Source organism: Phoca vitulina, unplaced genomic scaffold, assembly GCF_004348235.1.
Source record: "Phoca vitulina isolate PV1807 unplaced genomic scaffold, GSC_HSeal_1.0 scaffold29, whole genome shotgun sequence".
Taxonomy (NCBI): domain Eukaryota; kingdom Metazoa; phylum Chordata; class Mammalia; order Carnivora; family Phocidae; genus Phoca; species Phoca vitulina.
Genome location: NW_022589732.1, coordinates 19082524 through 19100463, shown reverse-complemented (window position 1 = coordinate 19100463; position 17940 = coordinate 19082524). Strand labels below are relative to the sequence as shown.

General features: G+C 58.6%; 1 protein-coding gene across 5 annotated transcripts in view; it reads right to left on the bottom strand.

Annotated features, from left to right (window-relative positions):
- The window catches only part of ZMIZ1 (zinc finger MIZ-type containing 1), a 234779-nt gene that overhangs the window by 34045 nt on the left and 182794 nt on the right, over positions 1 to 17940 (bottom strand). The gene's annotated exons all lie outside the window — the stretch shown is intronic.

Below are 17940 nucleotides of genomic sequence, written 5' to 3'. Positions count from 1 at the left end.
AGCTTAGGAAGTGCTGGCCTCCCCCAGACTTCTCAGCGAAGCCTCCGGACACTCAGCTCAACATGGCCTCTCTTTGTGGGTAGGGTAGGAGGGACAAAAGTCACCCGGAATCCAGAGCCTTTCTAGAGCCTCTTGATGATCCCAAGAGTGCCCACAGGCTTCTCCCTGAAAGTCCTCCCCGCAAAAGTGCCCACGCCTTCCAGTTCAGACCCGCGGCTGGTCCCTGTGCTGTTGGGCACCCAAGCTTAGAAGGACTAAGGATTTGCAGGGCAGAGGGCAGCCCGGGGGTGGGGTGGGGGCCTAAGCGAGAGTGGGCCGGGGGCACGGAAAGCAGAAAGCCCAGGAGGACCCTCCACATCCAGACTTTGAGCCCTTAAACACCAAGAGAAAAGCAGCTGAAGCTAACGGGGTGCCAGGGAATCACACTTCACTGTCCTAATGTGGCCACCAGGGGCCAAAAGCACCCTCCAGGTCAGTTTGTCTGGCCAGTCTGTCCAACGAGCTTGAAAGAGTTGGGAAGGCTGGCCTGCCACCACCTTGCTGTGTGGACCAGTGGAGCTCAGAGACCCTCTCTGGGCCTCCCTCAGTTTGCTTGCAGGGGAAGAGGAATGATGAGCCCTGCCCTGCCCCATGCTCTCCCCATGCTACAGATGAGCAGACTGAGCTCAGGCGGGGGAAGTCATTCGCTCACAGTAACCACAGCTAGAACGGCGGACACACAGAAGGCGCCCCTGCCCCATCCCCACTGGTGAAGCCCAAGCCTGGACCAAAATGTGGCAGAGCAGATGAAACCCTTCAGAAGGCAAAGACTGAGTGGCCATGGGCTCCAACCCCACCAGCGAGGAAGCCCTCCGGCCTCGTCTGAACCTCCCCCCTTTACCACATTCGGCTGGCACTGGGGAAGATGCCTTGCCCCACAAAGCCCTGGGGTGGCTGCCCAGGGCTGTCACGTCAAACCACCCAGATCCTGGGCTGGGTGCCCCATCAGCTCGCGGACCCGGGAGGCAGGGCTGGGACCCTCTGCAGCCCTGTCTGCCCCTGCCCATGGCCCACATCAGCTCTGTCAGTCGTGCGGAGCGGTGGGTTCTTTCCTGCCCCTCACCGGGTGAGCAGGGGCCAAGAAGCAGCTGTTAGGACCAGCGGGAGAGCCCTGTGTCCGCGGTGTGGCTGGAAGCTGCCTGCCAGGGTGGCATACCCGTTCCCGGGGAAGCGCAGGGGCTGCCGGGCAAGGGAAGGGCAGGGGTTCTCGCAGGGAACAGGGCAGGGTGGGGAGGGGCCCTCCAGGGTTGCCGGGTTCGTCTGCTCTGCTTGTGCGGTGCCCAAAGACACCTAATCAAGGAGGCCAGCGCGGGCTAAACACCAGCCTGTGCCCCCGGCCAGGAGAGCACCTGTTTCTGTCTCTGGGGCGGGAGGGGGGGTTGCCAATGGGGGAGCTAGGTCTCTCTGTGAGGCTCATCTTGCCACCACCTGCACAGGGAGGAGGGTGCCAGAGAGGCCCCTACCCCGGCGTGTGTCTGCCCAGAACTGTGGCCAAACGCCCCTGAAGCGGGCATCCAGCACACATCTGTCACAGCTGGAGGGGGAGGCGGTCTATTCAGAGAGATTGGAACAAACAGAAATGAATTTCCAGATTGCTCCATTCTTCTCCCAAGCCCCTAGTTACCGCTTCTTGGTGGTGGTGGTGGGGGGGGCGCGGCACTGGGCATCTGGAAACTCATTTGCACGCCAAGCACGAGGCCTGCTGGATCTCGGCGACGGAGGGACTGCTCGGCTGCCAGCACAAAGGATGGCCACAGATGGTGCTGCCCGCTGCCCGCGGCCGCCCCTCCCAGCCCACACTCCCCCCGGGGGCCACCTCGCTGGGCGGGAGCTTTCCTCCAATGTCACGGGCCGCCCCCCGGCCTGGTCAAGGACAGCCCGCGCCGGCCTATTGCTAGTGGAGTGGTTTCCCATAAAGGGAATGAAAGGAAGCTGGTGGCCTCGCAGGGCCTGGCTGCGAAGAGTCTGGGACGCTGGGAGCAGATGTGACGTGTGTATTGGCCCGTCACGACGCACCACAGATGCCAGGACAGCCCCGGAGGAGGAGGGCAGGGAGCGAGGAAGGCACCCCTCCCCCCCCCGCTCAGCCGGCTAGCACAGATGCACGGGGGCCGTGGCACGGACACAGTGAGTGCTCCCTCGTGCTGCAGACCCACAGAAGCTGTTCTGACGCAGGTGGGAGTGTGCGGCCAAGGAGGGAGTCTGGGCACTGTCCGAGAGCCAGGAAGCCTGACGGACAGAGGCAGGTCGGGGGTCACACAAGGACAGACAGACGGGCCAGCAGGGTGGGTGTCTAGGTGCGCGCTGCATCGTGCCTCCATCTGGGCTGAGCGGAGCACGCGTGCTCTGATGGGGCCGGCCCTGCCTGCGGGTCCGTCGGGTCCTGTGGGTCTCTACTCTGGGCCCTCTCTGCGGTGGGGAAGGAAAAGGGGCCACTGAGCACAGGCTCTGGGGCTTGGGAGGGATGCCAGGCATGAAGAGTCCCTGGATGGGGTGGGAGGGATGGGAAGGCATGGTGCGGCGTGCACGAGGATGCCCGCACTGGGCGGAGCTTCAGGAAGAGATACCAGCCATCTTAAGGGGCTAAGGCAGGGGCAGGAGTGGCCCTCCTGCTGCTTGGACAGCCACCACGGCCAGCCCTGCATCTGGTCCTGGGAGTACCACTAACCCTGACAGTCTGGGTCCCAGCACTGAGAGCTACGCGACCTTGGGCGAATTACACAGGCTCTCTGGGCCTCAGTTTGTGTATCTGTTAAACAGGCAATTAATAACGCTAACGCTCCTTAGAACGGTTGTGACACTGGAATGACACTAACACCTACACGGTGCTGAGAACAGTATCTGGTGTAATAAGCGTGGAGGGTGGGAAAGCACTGTGTGCACTCTCTGGACAGCAGGTGAGGGTCTGCGAATGCTCCCTGTTCCCACCGGCAGGAAAGCACCTTGTGAACAGCAGGAAGCCAGCCCGGCCCCCTCCAGGAGGTGTCAAGGCAGCCCCAATAGGCATCAGTGCCTATGCCACCCCAGGAGAGGGCAGGGGAGGGGACAATGGTAGGCAGGCCACGGGGAGTGGGGGCTAAGTGTCCTGGCTCTGTAGTCCCACAGGTGAAGGGGCTTGGATCCTGTCCTGCCACTCTCTGGCTGTGGGATTTCACACAGGCTTGGAGACCCAGTTTCCCCATCTGTGAAATGGGCTTAACAGGAGCTGCCTGCCTCAGGGAGTGGATGTGAGCTATAAATTAGCATTGTCAGTCAACTGCAAGGGTATCCAAGCAGAAGCCAGAAAGGGAGGGAGGGTGGGCACAGGAATGAAGGAACCCTGTAACCCACAGTAGCCCCAGAAAAGCAGCCTGTCAATCCCACGCCCTTCACATAGCCCTGGGAGAGCTGATGAGGCACTGGCTTTGGAACCAATCCACGAGACCTGATCTCAGCTCAGTCTCCACCACCGTGTGGCACCTTGAGCAAATTGCCTACCCTTCCTGTGCCTTGGTTTTCTCATCTCTAAGATGGGGTGGTGGTAATTCTACTCCCCACCTGGTAGGGTAGTTGTAAGGATGAGCTGAGTTACCATCACATAGTGCGGGGACCGCACTACTTGGGGCTATTCATGTGTTTGCTACAGTGACAATTAGTATTACTGACCTTGGTCAGTAGAGAAGTGACCACCAGGATGGAGCTTTGGTGTCTCTGGCCACTTGGGACCGTACAACAGAGACAAACGACGTGGGGAGGTGTGCAGCTCTAGAAGTCCCCGGGGCTGGGCTGGGTGCACGGCGTCAGTAAGTCCCAAGCCCCAGAGCAGATGACTAGGCTTGTCTGCCCACTTGGCTGTGGGCTCTGCCGAGTGGCCCCCTCCTCCTGCCCCCTTCCCAAGCCACTGAAGTGGGTACTGATGGGAAGAGTGAGGACAATATCATGTGCCCTGCTTTGCCTGAGACACAGAAGGCAAAAATCAATTCCCCCTTTAGAGGCAGTTCTGCCTTCACTTCAGCCAGTGGAAAGGTACCTTTAGCCCTGGAAGAGAGGTATTCTGGCTTCCCTAGGATCCACCATGGGACTCCTGGCCCAACAGCAGCCATCTTCAATGAGGGGTTCCTTGGGATCTGAACACCCTTAGGCTGCAGCACCTCACCTGGCTCTGTCTTGGGCCATGGTCGTTAGCAGCCAAGTTCCAGATGGCCACATCACAGGGGAAGCAGCAGCCCTGAGGGTCAGTGGATCCTGGCTGGGAGAAGACATGACGGTTGACCACTGCCTGCACTTGTCTCTGCAGCTTACCCAGGAAGCCACAGGGACACCAGGATTCCCACTGCAGACCCGCCTCGGACTTCAACAACTAGGGTCATTTGCCAACAGCACGTGTCTTACAGTCGATGCCATATCGTGGTGTGATTCGTGGCATGACTTCCTTCCTAGTGGTACATTAAACGGTGCGTATGACCATGGGGGGCGTCCTCTATGAATGAGATACAGTAGACGTGTCTAGGGATCCCAGCGCCAGAAGATGCCTTGGCTAAGGTGGCACGAACTCTCGTGGAAGAGAAAGGGAAATGAGCTCCAGGTCTGAGCATCAGGAGGGCACAGGATTCAGGTCTGAAGGAGGGCAGGGAGGGAGAGTTGCAGACATTTGCTCCCCAAGATCTTCCTGGCCACTCCCTCTGCAGACAACAGCCACCACAGTATGCTCAAGGGACAAGCAAAAGGAACCAGATGTCAAAGTGAGGGCAGGTCTGGAGTGGCGTTCTAGAGCGTCTCAGTCCTGGCTTGTCCCTGATGTGTCCTCCCTGGGGAAAGTGACAGGCCCTGCACTTGTCTCTGTACCCACAGCTCTTGGCAGAGGGGACACCCAGGAGGGGCTGACTAGATGGATCAGTGGGACGGACTGGTCTTACCAGGGGAGTGGCGGGGGTGGGGAGAAGAGGCTGCACGGCAAGATTTGGAATCACCCAGTTCCAGGTAGGGAGGGTAGAGCTGTACTCTCCAAGCAGGGCTAGCCGCCAGCAGACAATGGGCCGGTGGGGGTGGAGGAGAGGCAGAGAGGCTGGGGGTCTGGGAGTTGGAGCATCAAAGGGGTGAGCAAGCTCACCCGGGCACAGGAGAAAGGCTGCCCCTTGCCAGGCTGGACTCCAGCTTGAAAAGGAGCCAGGAACCAGAGGCAGCCAAGTGGCCACAGGAAACAAGGCGTTCCTTCTTTATGGGGGTGAGCAGGGGATGTTCAGACAGCGAGAAGCCTGGTCTGCTCATTCTGGGGAAGGTCTGGGGATAGGGAAGGGATGGGAGCGGCCTGGGGGGCGTAAGGGGGAGGGCACAGAGACCTGGATGTGAGGGCCCCACTGGAGAATTATCAAATGCACTGCAGCCTGGGGAAGCTACATGCGAAATGAAACAAAGGCGTATTAAGTATCAAAGAGCATCTTAGCGGCTAAAAGGCTGCTGGAGAACAGAGGAACTCTGTGTGTGTGTGTGTGTGTGAGTGAGAGAGAGAGAGAGAGAGAGAGAGAGGGAGGGAGGAAGAAAGGGAAGGAGGGAGAAAGGAGGGGCTTCTGAGACCCGGGGATGGGGCAGGACTCAGGTGTGCCCTGAGGAAGGGGGTGAGGAAAGAGCCTTGCAGGCTGAGGCACAAAGAACCCTTGGGAGAATGACGGTGGAGTCCACCGCTCAGTGAGAAGTATGAAGGACACATTTTCACATGTTTCCGTGCTCTCGGCTCTCTAAATGCACGCAGGACCCTCGAAGTGGCAGGAGCACACCCCACTTCCCAGCGGGGAGCTCTGGCACGGGCCCCTGGGAGGCCTTGCCTGGCAACTCAGGAGGAAGTACCGGCCTCCACGCGGGTCTCCTCCTGACCCCCAGCCCATGTCTGAGCTCCTCCTGTCCCCTTATGCCCCCCGAAGCCCCAGGAGCACCTCAAGCCACCTCAGGAGGACGCCCCCCTCCCCCGCCCCACGTGGGGGCCACTGCAGCCTGATCATCTCTGCAGCATGTCCCCTTTGATTCCTGCCTGTTCCAATCACCTTCTGCAGCCTTGTCCCTTCTCCTCTGAATTATGACAAACCCGGCCCCTCATTTATCTCTGTCTCCAAAACTGCTTTCCGCCAACCCACACTCTGCAAGGTGGCCAGAGGAATTTTTCCACACATGTATTCTGATCACCTCTTTTCCAATCTGTGTCTCCGGAGGCCGCACACGGCCTGGTAGATGGTAGGTGCTCAATGGATGCAGAAACGAGTGAGAGAGCCGGGCTACCCCGGGGAAAGGTGCGCCGCTGTCCCGCGCGAGCATGAGCCCCATGGGCCACGGACGGGATCGGAGGGGTTCGCTTCTGCAACCCCAGCACCCAGCACGGCCCTTGGCACAGGCGACGCACCAACCCGACCGATGGACCGAAAGGAATCACAGCTGGAGAACCTAATACACGGACGATGGGAGGGCTGGACAGACAGCGCTCGCTGCATCCAAGAGCCAGACAATCGGTAAATCTGCGACAGGCTCCCTGTGGCTTTTAAACTTGCCGGCAGCCCCCCGTTCCTCGGGGGCAGAGGCCTGGCCTCAGCAGCCATCAGCCCTGCATGGAATCCTATCATGATGTGTCCAGAGGTGGGCGCTGTCATCCAAAACCATCTGTCTGAGTCAACTGACACCTGTTTTGTGACATGCATACTCGCTGGTGGGCCGTGCCAAAACGGGGAAGGAAAGGTAAGCAGATTATAGGAACTACATCAGCTCCTATACTTTGGGAGGCTGGCTGCAGCCCTGGGTTTTCCGGGCTCATGGCGCGACACTGGCCTTCATGTTGATGGTGTCCACCCCACAGGGGCAGGCCAAGGGCTCCCTGGCGATGCTGTTGCTGTCTCCAGACCCAGGCCACGCCCTCCCAGTCTCTGACCTTCCTCTTTCATCTCCCAACCGTGGGCCCCTGGGATTGCTGCCTGGGGAAGAGACACTCTCCAGAGCCGTGCCGAGAAGAAGAGTAGTGAGGGGCCGGGAGGGGACGGCGAAGGGGGAGGAGCCACGGAGGCTGACATGACTCGGGTGTGGACTGGTCTCTCCGTGTCATCTGTAAAGTGGGAAGACAGTAAGAGGAACCTCTGTCCAGAGGCCCGAGATGAAAGAAGGACCCAAGCTTTAAATCACATGGAAGAAATGGCAAGTCCTGTGCCAGAGTCTCAGCTGGAAACGCAGAAGCGGTAAAATACTGACTACCTCCTGCCTCCAAAAGGCAGAGGGGCTGAGCACACACACTGGGGCCAGGCAGCTTGGGTTCAAATCCCAGCTCAGCCACTTGGTGGCTGTGTGACCTGGGGAAAGTTACTTAACCTCTCTGTGCTCTGGTTTTCCCTTTGGTAAAATGGGGAGAATAAACATTACATACCTCCTAAAGTGTCAGGATTAAACCAGCTAATGCACATAACATGGTAGTACAATTTCTGGCATCCAGGAAGGACTATGTACAAATAAACTGTTCTGGTTTTCTTACCAAGCACATGCTCCTTTTAGAGTTAAGAGGCTTCTCGGTCTCCCCTTCTACATGCTGTTGCTCAAATAAAATACAATTCCTTTCACTCATCTCCAAGAGGATCACAAAAATGTGTCTACGCCTTCGGCCCAGCCCCGCATCACATTCTTCACGCTGGGTGCTCCCTGGGCAGGCAGCTTCGCTCCCCAGCTCCCAGCTGGGCCCACACCCTCCGTTTTCCCTGCCAGACTCTCTGAACCAGGCAGAGGATAGGCCCCCACGTAGCTGAGCCCCAGAAGCTGCTCACTTCTGACCCAGCTCTTGGGCCACACAGGGCAGGTGGCCAGTCTGGGCAGACCCCTTCCTCAGGAATGCCTGGGAGCGGGGGTGGCCTCTGCAGCCCTCCTGTTCAACTGGGCCAATAGAGCGGCTGACAAAGAGCCTCTCCTCTGGCCCCAAACAAGGTTGTGGGTCAGCTGCGAGGCCTGGGCAGACCCTCGACCCCTCCTCAGTCCCCATCCCTCTGCGTGTCTAGCAGGAGGTGGGATGAGGGACAGAAGCCAAGGTCAGCATTCCTGCTCTGACCCATGACCCCTGAGAACAGAGCTATCCACGGGATTGTTCCTCTGCCTGTCCTCCTTGGTGGGCCCACCTCTGCTGGGTCCCCTGGAAATGGAAAAAGGGGGCCCCTCCCTGTCAGTTCTCTTGGGTCATCTCCTCCCAGAAAACAGTACAGGATGCACATGACCACGAAGGGGCAGAGCCAGGGTCAGCGGCTGCTGGGTCTCAGGAGACCGGGTGTCGGCCCTAATGTGGCCATGGACCCAGTGGGTCAACCGGGGGCCCCATGCGCATGCCTGTGAAATGGGGTGATTTCACCCTGGCAGGGACAGGGAGGGCCTGATGGGATCATGAGGGTGCAGAGACAGCCCTTGACTTTTCTCACCTGCCTGGTGCCCTCTGCCCCGCCGAGCCTCACAAACCCCCAGAGGGGCCTGGCCAAGGATGAGGCTGGCTGTGTTTTACGAAGCAGAAATGGGAAGCCCAAGAGGAGGTGATTCAACCACACTCACACCACAGGACAGTGACCCTGCTGCTAGTCCAGCATGGCTTCCCACTCATCCCCCCGAGTCTGTGATGTCACAGATCTGAGAACAGGCACAGCCCTAGAGGCTGCTCTGTACCTCCTGCCCACCTCCCGCCCCATGATTCAGCACCATCCCAGCTTCTTGTCCTGGGTCTGCCACCAACTTCCTGTGTGACCTCAGGCAACTTCCTCCTGTCTCTGGGCCCTAAGTGAGCGGGGGTAGGTGTCGCGCTCTCTGGAGAATGCAGCTCCGTGAATCAGCCCTGGTCTCATAATGGGGTCATGGCTCTCAGGGCTGAGGCCAGCCTCCGGCCTTCTCAATCCTGTAGGGGCTATGGGATTGTGGGAGGGGCTGCCTGTCTTCATGTCTGGTCTGGACACGTCCATCCCCCCTCCCCGGGTGACAGATGGAAAGGGCTCCAGAGATCTCACCTTGCCCAGGTATCCCATTTAATAAAGCCAGGAGCCCAGAGTGGGGAGCAGATGAGCTGAGGTTTGAGGGCTAGCGCATGCAGGACCCGGGGCACAGGGGGGCCGGGGAGGGGGCCGCTACGGTCTCTGCTGCTGGGGCTGCTGAGGGGCTAGGACTTCCCGCCGGTTCCAGAAAACATTGCTCCTGGGGGGTTGTAGGCTGGACTTCGGTGGCCCTGACAGCTGACCTGTGGACCGTGAAACAACAGATGTTTTCCTTGGGGGGAAATCTTACTCTCCTGCCAAACAGCCGTACCACTGTACCGGCGGAAGCAGGAGCACACCGAGGGCAGTGTGCGAGATCATTCCACGCTGCTCCCTGCTCTGTCATCTCATCGCTGGGTGGCCAAGAAGTCAAAACAAGGAGTCGTCATCTGCGGGCCCTCCGGCTGCCAGTGACCCCGCCCCTCTCCATGTGCGCCTGCGCACACGCCCGGGCCCCACGTGCAGGGAGGACCCAGCGGGCTGGGGGTACGGCTGGCCCCGGGGTGTGCATGGAGCCTCACGGCCTGCCCTGCCCGGCCCTACCTCCGTCCTTGTGCTCCGCATTCCGTCCCTTCAGGTCCTTGGCCGGCCAGAGAGGGCCTCTGGGCTGTGCCCTTCCTCCCAGAACACTCCTCACACGCTCCCACCGCCCTCCCCAAGGGCTGCCTGAGTTGGCAGGAGCTGGGAGTCTCAAGGCATGTGAGCTCACCCTGGGAACTGAACTCCAGGGGACCTCAGAACAGAGCTGGCAGGGATGATTCCCAGACCGGTTCGGCCGTCCTTCATCCTGCCCGGCAGGATCGTCAGACCCGGGAGGAGATGCCCGACAGGTTGAGCCTGTCTGTGGGCTTCAGGAAAATCCCAGCCTGGAAAATTCCCTGCCTATCTCACACCACCATCTGGAGCCTTCCAGGATAACCCATTTAATTGTAAAGACACCCCAAAACCAGCTCAAGGGGCTCTTTGCATCGGAAAGAGATTGCCCCCTTTTCCTTAGTGGTGCTTCCTCAGTCCTGCCAGCCCGAGGGGTGGGCCTGGCCAGAGGGCACAGGCCAAAGTGCTGCTCGCTGAGACTTGCTGGCAGCAAGCCGTCACTGTGTCCCGTGCCCCTCGTTCTGCCCCCTGGACCGCATGAACTCCCCAGGCGTGGGGCAGTCACAGCCCCCATCTTAGTGACGAAGGGCAGGCACAGAGAAGCTAGGGATCCTGGCTCAAGGCACACCAAGCTTGTGGCAGGCTGGGACCAAGGCAGGACTTTCTCCTCTTATCCCAGGGATACTGGCTGGTAGTAGAGTAAGGGTGGGGATCTAGACCACCTCAGCTGAAAATTACAGAGCATTAACAGCAAAGCAAGCATGCTGGGAAGGGGAGAAGGGCCCTGAGCCGTCCCCACAACAGACTGAAGCCAGGTGGCCTCTGTGCATCTGCGCCTCCCCCCCCCATATTCTGGGAGGACATGGGTTCCAACAGGACAGATCCCTTTGGCTACCCGAGGTTTGACCAGAATAGCCATTGGGAGGAGGGTCCTGAGAGTCGAGAGTCTTCGAAGTTCCATCTCGCTCCAAGGCAGCACCCAAACAAGGCAGAGGAGAGCCCAGAGGCCTAGGACAGCGAGGGGATGACGCCCCTAGTGGGTCTGCAAGACCAGACCTGGGCCCCACAGGCACAGAGCGTGCCCCCGGGAGCCCTCATTCCAGCAGGAGCTACCTGGAGAGCCTGTTTCTATCCTGTACATATAGTTTCCCCTGGGGCCCGAACACCACTGCCCATTGCTCACTCTAAGGGAGCTAGAGGGGTGGGGCGGGGGTGGTGACAGGAATCAGTTTCTTCCCTGAGTAGTTGGCTTTCCTGAGGCTTCCCAGCTCAGTGCTTGGCAGTTGGTCTGGGTCCTCCTGCTCCCAGCCTAAGGAGAGGTCGGAGTGAAGCCAGGCCCTTCCCAGGCTCAACCAGAAGCCGAGTCTAAACACCATGAGTGTCCACCTTCAAGGAAGGCAAGATGGCCGTGAGTCAGTGCTGAGAGGCCTGGCTGTACACCCCCACTATTAGTTCTGGTTCCCAAGGCCAAACCCAGGCTCTTGATCCTCATGGGACTGGGAGCCAGCAACAAACACCAGGACCCTCAGATGAAGATTCCCTTTCGCCCAGCCTGGGCTCACAAAGCCACAGTAGACCAGCCTGGGATCCTGGGACCAGGCCTTGGGGAGGTGCTGATCCCAGGGCACCTCTGTTTCTATTAAGGAACCACCTGGAAAACTCCCCAGCCCTAGAGTGACTGAGGGTGTGTGTGCCATGGTGACAAGAGAGAGATCTGGGGTGGGGGGCACTTTGCCTGATGATCCATGCACTTGACTCCTGAGAATTGGCTTTAGGTCACTCATTGCTCTTTGAGAAAGAGCGAGTTCAGGACCAACCTGCTGACCAGACCCCCAGCTCTTCTGCCTCGAACCATGTGGGCCACCACCAACCCTCCTCTGCTTCCCTTGCCCAAGGGACCTCATCATCGTGCAAGAATCTCAGGTACACAGCGCAAGAGAGGCAGACCATGCCTTCATCCTCCCCAGCTTGGGCTCGTGAAGGGGAGACCGAGCTGTGCGAAAAGCTTGAGCCACAAGGCAGGTGGCTCAGAGGTAGACACAGGTTCTTGTTCCAGCTGCAGTCACTCGGCAAATCAGGCAGGTGTTTTAGCTCAGGGGCAGGTGACCTGGCCCCACGCTGTGGGAGATGACAACCTTCCAGTGGGTTCTCTATCCAAAACCATGTTGCAGGATTTTTTTTTCTCTTATCCGTGTATCCAGCAAGAGCAGCCCATCACCCACACATTTCACATTCCTGTCTTGGCTTCCTGATCGATCACTCCTTTTCTAGGAAACCCTGTGTATGTGGATGTTTGAGGGAACCCTGGAAACCACCGGTACCTGGCTGTCACCACCTCTCCAGGTGCCTAGCAGGGGTTGGTCGTGGGTAACCTGGCTGCCTGAAACACCAAACTGGTTCCACGGGGCTTCCCTAGACTGCTGGGGCCCCTGGTGCATTTTGGCGACTCTCTGTCATACTGTCTACCTGTTTTGGTTATGGAGAGGTGGACACCAACTCAAAGAAAATATGACTTAGCGACTGAATTTCTAGAACACTGGGGAGGGGGGTGGGCAGGAAACGGGAGAGGAGTTTTCTCTTTGCAGAAACTCCTTTATGAGATGAAATGATTCTCTGTGAGGTTTCTTTAAATATCCAGCTGCCTTGTTGCAATGAAAATAATCATTTATAAGAATTCCATTTACATATAGTGCTTCCTGGCTGCACCTGTTTCTCAGAGTGTAACACACCTGGGGGATGTCTGGGTGAATCGGTGTCCTGGATGCTGAGGTCCCAGGGCAGGACTGAACCACCGGGTCTCCAGGCCGGGGGTTCCCAATTTTGCCTGGTGCATCAGAATCATCTGGAAGGCCTCACCCTCCGTGGGGTGTCTGATTCAGTGGGGGTGGGATGGAGCCCACAAATTTGCATTTCTAGCCAGTTCCCAGGTGATGCTGATGCCACTAGTCCGAGAACCGCACTTTGTGAACCACTGCTCTAGCCCGAGGGGCAAGCTCAGTGGCCATTTGCTGCATGAACGGAGAAAGAAGGAATAATTCTTCCCTTTCCCTCTCTGGGTTCAGAAGGCGCACAGGCTCTCAGGCCAAGGGGAACTGTGTGCTTGGCACATGGTCTCCCACACTGCTGCTGACTTCCTCAATTGTTACATTCAAGGCGCTGGAGGTTTGACCCTGGACTCTCTCCCTGGCCTTAGTACAGGCGAAAGAACACTGGGCAGGGAGTCCAAAGTGGGTGAGTCCCGGTTTTCTCTACTAGCTGTGGGCCGTGTGGTCTTGGGCAACGCCCTGGCAGATTTATGCATCTCTTTCTTCCTGCACGCCAGCCAATCTCTCCTACCTGCTCCGAAGGTGTACTGGGGCAACCCCGGCATGGCCCCTGTACTGGGGCCAGGCCCTGTTCTGAGCACTTGGCACACGCTGTCTCACGCAAGCCTGAACTCTGTGAGGCGACTACTCCTGTCTCCCCAGAACTTGCTAGTACGTTGGCTGGGCGGCCCTGAGCCCTCTCTGCCTTGGGGTCTGCCTCACAGAGTGGCTGGAAGGACGGAGTTAGGTCCTGCCGGGCCCAGCATGGCTGTGACTCGCAGGAGGCGGCCCCAGGTAGGCGGGCGGCGGGCAGACAGCAGCCTGGGCCACCTTGGGTCCAGGCCTGGCTCTGTGTCTCTCTTCCGAAGCGGCTGGGGGAGGGAGCCGTCATTAGTTGAGGTCTCTGCAGTGTTTAATCACCACACAGCTCTGCCTCCCTCCTCCCCACCCCAGCGCCTGCTCTCTCCCTGCAGGAAACGGCTTTCTGCCTTCTGCCTCTGATGGAAGCCATGAAAAATGAACACAGCACCCAGAGAGAAGGAAACACCGGGGCAGGGAGGGGCGTCGGAGCCAGCTGACCGACTGGTCCTAGCCCGGCAGGCCCCGGCTGGGCAAGCTGGATCCTGAGGAGGCGCTTGAGGGCCTGCTGGTCACTCAGCTGACCACCTAGCAGGGCCCCGGGGTCTGGATGGCCATCGGCCTGGGGGTCCGGAGCAAATCCAGCTGCCTCTGAGGGAGCTGGAATGCAAAGCCTGGGCCTTCCTGGGATCTCAAGCCCTCGGAGGCTCTGAGGACAGGGATCTACTCTCTGCCTCTGCCCTGAAGAGGGCCAGGGCATGCGGGGACGTGCCCTCGTGAAGGTCAACTGCAAGCCAGGCAGAAACTCGACACATCCCTTTGCTCCGTTCGTTTTCCTGACCGTCCTGTGATGTCAGGATCACGACTCCCATTTTCTAGGAGGAAACTGGCACTCAGAGAGGTTAAGGAACCTGCCCAAGGACCATCAGCCAAAACAACCGGCAGAAAGGGACTATTTATTTTTAATTAACGCCATTACTGCTTACTTACATAATACACTAACGCATTCTCCTAAAGCTAACATTTCAGACGGACACCCGAAGAGGCCCTGGGGCCCACATCTGCTGGCCTCCAAACCCCTCATTTTTCCACCGCCACTGATGGTGTCAGCTCCACTCCACTTCGCTGCCCTCCCTTCTTTAACTTTTCAGCGTAATTCTGAAGAAGTCACGCATGCACGTGACTTACGGACAGAAGTCGATAAAGGGCACGTACTGGAAAACACGGTCTCCGCCGACCCCGGGCCTGCTGTCTAGCTCCTCTCAACCAGGGGAATCATGCTTGAGGCTCTGGGGTTTCCTCCCAGAGCTGTTCTGTCATTTACATCCATCACGGCCTTGGCAATGTCTGGCTGGAAGGTTCTCGCCCTGGAAATCCACATGGTTCATCTCCCCCCTCCCCCCCAGTTGTCCTTACTCGGTGAGGGCTTCCCTGACCTTTCCAGTACACACATTGCAACACCTGCCCTGCTCCCGGCTCCCCCCGTTTCCCTCCCCTGAGTGATCATTCTCCATAGCTCCCTTCTGCTTTTGATCGGATTTATTATCCGATGCCCTACTCCCTGAACCGGAGCAAAAGCTCTCCCTTGGCAAGGGTTTCCACATGCTGCCTTCGCTGCCACATCCTCAGTGCCTAGAACAATGACCCACACGAGGGTAACAACGGGAAGGTAAAAGCTGGCCCCGGCCCCAGTGCGTGTGGGCAGACCCCACCCGACACGAAGGGTGGCATCTTATACATGCTGTTCTCAGTCTTCTAAGAACATATGGTGCAGCTCAAAGAGACTGTCACTCTTGGAGGACAGGACAGAGCCCTTTCTACCTCTTGTCTCTCCAAGGATCCAGCCTGGCCTGGGGGCACACAGGAGATGCTCAGAGCACAGAATGACCGGGCTGGAAACTTGACCCTTACCTCACACCACAGACAAAAAAAAAAAGGGCAAAACAATATATTGTCTAGAAGATGGTATGGGAGACTATCTCCATGACCTTGGGATTGAGGAAGATTCTCAAAGAAGACCACAAGCACTAACCATAAGGGAAAGCTGATAAATTTTCTGACATTAAAGCGAAGAACCTCTGCTATCCCCAAATATGCCATTAAGAGAATGAAAGAGCTAGACCAGGGTGGTGGGAGAATCTGGAAGAGACAGAAGACAGCGTGTTGTGAGGCCCCGGTTCAAGGGCTCTGGGGAGTGGGGCTCCCCAAGACTGTCTGCAGTGACCCAGGAGGGCTTCTCAGAAGAGGTGGAAGATGACTCTATCTCACTCCTCCCTCAGCTCTGGCCTCTTCCCCCTCCTTCCAAAAAAACCAGAGACAGACAGAAGAGCCCCAGCCCCCCCTTTTCTGCCTCATGCAGAGATAACCAAGCAAGAAAAAACAAATTAAAGAGCCCAGGAGCCTGGCAGGGCCTCGGGAAGTTTGGTTTGACAGGGCAACAGCATTTAACAAAGCTCAGATCATCCATCACTGGGGCCCAGTCATTTAGATACTGGGCATTTGATTAAACTAATATGGGCGGCTGGGGCAAGGCATGGCTGGGCGCTTCCTACCCTCGCCTACAAATTAGACCGTCACACACAATCCGATTACCTTGACTGCCACATTTATCTCTGGAGAGGGGCCATCCATCATTCCTCAGAAGCTGGCTCTGTGCCTCCTCCTGCAAGAGGGGAGTTCGGTGCGCACCCAAGTCCTAGCAGGCAGCGCTCACTCGGTCGTGCCTTCCACCATCCACTCAGCAGGCACCGTCCCGCGTGCCCACCCTGGGGCAGGCCTCGGGCCGGCCGCGCGGGTACAAGCGGGCACAGGCCTTGCCACTAGGGAGGCCACGCAGGGCTCGTGAAAGGGCAAGTCTCCGAGCTGGCCAGAGGAGAGCCCGGCATGTTGATGTAGCTGTGGGCCCAGGTCAAAGTCCCGTGCTCCCTCTCCTCCGCTTGGGACCCTGAGAGTGCCATGTCACTGATCTAGTCCTCGACCTCACACCTGTGAAATGGGGCGCCGACATAGTGCAGCACCATCCGACACGACCGCTACGGGGACAGACGTGGCCTGTGCCTGCACCGTTCAGCCTGCAGCCACAGGCCACACGTGAGGACGGAGCACCTGACATGTGGCTCGTGCGAGGAGCAGAGTTTTTAATTGCATCTCACTCTTTCTACATCATTAAATGTCAGTGTACGTGGCCGCACGGGGCTCTGGCTCTGGAGCTGGACGAAGCAAATCCAGTGGCTGGCCCCTTTCCAGGGTTGTAGCTAGGGGTACACCAGACGGCCTGACCATGGCCCGTGCAAAGCTCTGCACGTGACCAACGCTCCCCGAAGGCTAGACCCCTTTCCTTCGCAATGGGAGGGCTGGATTCTGAGGCCAAGGATAACAGCTGCTATTATCCGAAGACCCTGAACCGATAACACAGGCACCTCTGTCGTCTCGTAGTCCGGCGGGGTGGGCACACTCCCGTTTGAAACAAAAAGCAGCCTTAGAGCTAAAGACGGCACGGTCCCCAAAGGGGCAGGCGCAGAACTCGAGTCTAGGTCTTTGCGATCGCGAACCCCCTGTCTTCCCCCTGGGCACTGGAACTCAGGAGTCGGGTCTTTGGACACTCAGAGCTGTCCTGCTGGCGGCAGCCTCGCCCCTGACCACCACAGTGTGCGGATGCCACGTGGGCCAGCTTCTCTCTACATTGGTCTCCTCTCAGTGCCAGAGCCGAGGAGGTGGGTGCCAGGCAGAGGGGCGCCCCGGAGTCCCTGTCCAGCTTGCCCCAGCCCCTCAGGCCAAGCCCAGGGTGGCCCCCGGGTCCCCTCCCAGCACAGGGCAGTGCTGGAGCAGCCAACACGATTTGTGGTTCTAAACAGACCAAGTCTACATGGGGCCCCACCCTTCGGCTTTGCAGAGTCACCAGAGCAAGGAGAGAGCCTTGGTGACTCCAGGGCCGGCGAGAAAGCTCCGGGACATCGCTCCTGCTTTACAGGATGCCGCTGAGCACAGACTGGAAGGCTGGCAGAAGCTGCCTTCGCACCAGCTTCCGGCGCCAGGGACCTGCCGGTCCTGGGGGAGCTGAGTCCCCTTACGGGGCGGCTCACAAACCTGGGAACAGGATGCAGCACCCCACAGGTGCTCTCTCACTGGGTTCCTGTTCGAACGACTGGGACTGCCTGAGGTCTCAGGGCAGGTCAGAGACCAGGTGAGCCCCCCAGCCTGTGCAGGGCTGGCAAGGCTGGAGAGACGGCCCCTGGAAGGCGTGCTCTCACAGGGCCTGAAGACCCCGTTCCTTCCTGACTGGCTCTGGCACAAGCCACATCACCTTCGGGGGCTCCTGTCGTTATCAAAAACAAGAATAAAATCACAGCAAACCGCTCAGTGAGGATCCGATGGGACAGGCAAATGCGCGCATACCCTGAATTTGGACACATCTGAGAGAATCTAAGTGTGCCAGTGGGAAGGCTTTCCCAATAACTTCGGAGCTGCCTCCCCCTAGAGAGAAATCACCTCCCCAAGAGGAGACAAGCCTCCTGCAGAAACAACCAGAACTTCAGAGTCGGGTCTTCAGACACTCAAGAGACGTCCAGCAGGCAGTGGACTTCTCATAAAGCCCGAGGCTGGAAAGAGGCAGGCCCAGGTGAACAGAGGCCCGCCTTGGGAGCCTCTCCTGAAACCCTCTGTGCGGTTGCCAACAGGTTCCCAGGAGTGGGCCAGCCTGGGCAGCTGGGAAGGATGCCGGGGACACGCTGCAGCTGTAGGAGGGAACGGTCTCCCCTGGATGGAATGTAGGAGGAGGTTCCTGGCGGGAGATCTCCACCAGGCTGGGAGAGGAGAAGGGAAGGCTATGAGGTGGGAACCAGACCCAAGAGTCCAGAGAGATGAGGTGACCTGGAAGAGCCATATAGAAGATGGGAGTGGGGAGAGGGGCCTAGCAGGGGAGC